Here is a 2089-nt window from a genome sequence, read left to right as displayed (position 1 = left end):
AACGCAAACATATATGTACAGAGTGAAAATCACTGTTGTGTTGGTATTTCTCTTCTCCCCATTTTGCTCGTAGACTTGGCAACTGTGCGTGCGCCAACAGAGAGAAACGTACCTCCTCTTCGTGCAACGTCGCACTGGGTGACGCGAGAACTTCCCCGGACCTCAACCTGGGGTTCTCTGGGCACTCAATACAAACCTAGTGTACGTGGTAGTCATTGCCTGTCGCATTATTACTACGTACCCATCATTTCCCGCTGAATCAGGTGGAGTTACAGGTATCCCGAAGAATTTATGAATATCAATTAAACCAACTGATCTTCATTGATAAGAAATAAATGAAAGGAACAGTTTATCAGGCCCATAGCAGACGATCAATTTATATAGCCTTCCACATCTTGTGACGTTACAGGAAATCGTTGGAGGGGATTTTCGATGGGTAGGAAGGGAGACAGGATAATTCTCCATATTATTTTATAAGAAAAAATTACTGAAAAAATGGATTGCGATCCGAATTTCCAGCTGGGACTTTTCGTTGTGCGTCGGGGATTTTGGTAAGTGAGATATTCGGGTTTTAGATGTTTCTTCATTTCAGATTTTTTGGGAATTTTGAGATTTAATTTGTGAGGGGGGGTAGTTGATGATTGTTCAATATCTTGATACGATGATTGCCGGTCATCAGCGGGGCCTCATCAGGCCTTTTTTTAGATTGTAGATCATTACATTAGGATTGGGACGGGTGTATTGATTGCCACCTGGGCAATGGGTATTCACGGAAATTTTTATTTGAATGAGTCATTGGAGAAGTTGTCGACGTTATGGTCTTCGGTGAATGACCGATATTGAAGGAATTTAGAGGGCGGATAGTTTAACATAAAGATTATTTTTTGTGATGACCTTGAAATGACTTATCAGTCATCGGTCTCTTTCCACGGTTCGTCTGCACGGCCATTAGCTTGTCTCAGAAATTGTCTGTTAATTTTTTAATTGCAGAGAATTCCTCACCGATTTTTCCGATAAACCGGTGGAATTGAGGATCTCCTTAAACTCCAGAATTTTCCTCTGAGTGAAGAAATGCTCAAGGAAACACGAGGGGAAATCCCAGATTCCGTTTGATATAAAGAAACTCATTTTGTTTCGTTAGATGGAGACGTGCCGAGAAGGAAGAAACTTTCGAGGGGGAAAAATTTATTTCCCGAATTTTCGTCGAGATAAAAGGGTTTCTCTGGCGTTTTGAATTGTAAATTCGTCCGGATAGACAGCGGTTTTTCTCCCCTTCAGTCTCAAGATGCCTGTGATACCTCGACAGAATAAATGCTCAACTAAAATTTGAGTAATGAAAATATTTAGCCTGTGAATACAACTGATTGAGTGCACCAATGGAGAATAAAAAATATAACTGCCAACATTATCCCAATAATTTGGGACTTTTTCAACCCAAAAATTGCATCTCCACTCGGCAAAAAGTATTTCATTAGTCATCCCTAATAAATCCCACCGGACCATAAACCGAAACAACCTACTAAACCGAAACACCAACAAAATACCAAAATCTTTCCACCCACGTTTCGTCGTAAACCCCTCGAAAATAATCTTCACCTCTGGTTTTATCGAAGCGTTAACGCAAATTCACGCACTTTCCATTCACATGAATGCTGCGAAATGAAGGAGAGAGTGGGTTGTAGGGAGGATTTGGGGGGAGGGGGGGGAGGAGGGGGTAAAGAATTAATTACAAGTCGAGGATTAACCGACTGCCGTCTGGTTGTGTATATAAGGCCAAAGCTTCGGCCCTGGTTATATTCTCTGTCGCTTTCACGAAAACACACAATCCCGTGAGCGCAACGACGACGACAACTTGTTGGACATTGGCACCAAAGTTGTACTGAGAAAAGAGAGAGAGGGGAAGGGGATCAAATAGGTGATTGCGGTTGAGTGAATCGTGTGAACTTTCCGCTGAATGAAAATAAAAATTATTTTTCAACACCTTTTTTTTAATCATTCAATGCTTCTCGTATTTTTTGGAGAATATTTTTGTAAATTATATTAGATATAATTTTTGGGGATTGAAATAATATGTTCCAAAATATATAAC

General features: G+C 40.4%; 1 long non-coding RNA gene across 1 annotated transcript; it reads left to right on the top strand.

The window, feature by feature from the left end:
- Positions 1–189: 189 nt before the first annotated feature.
- Positions 190–1428, top strand: LOC105268033 (uncharacterized). Its single transcript, XR_892300.1, has 3 exons — positions 190–275; positions 410–551; positions 1142–1428. It is a non-coding gene; the product is annotated as an uncharacterized lncRNA (long non-coding RNA).
- The last annotated feature ends 661 nt before the right edge of the window (positions 1429–2089 follow it).

Source organism: Fopius arisanus, unplaced genomic scaffold, assembly GCF_000806365.1.
Source record: "Fopius arisanus strain USDA-PBARC FA_bdor unplaced genomic scaffold, ASM80636v1 scaffold00053, whole genome shotgun sequence".
NCBI classification, from domain to species: Eukaryota; Metazoa; Arthropoda; class Insecta; order Hymenoptera; family Braconidae; genus Fopius; species Fopius arisanus.
This window is presented reverse-complemented; position numbering and strand designations above follow the sequence as displayed.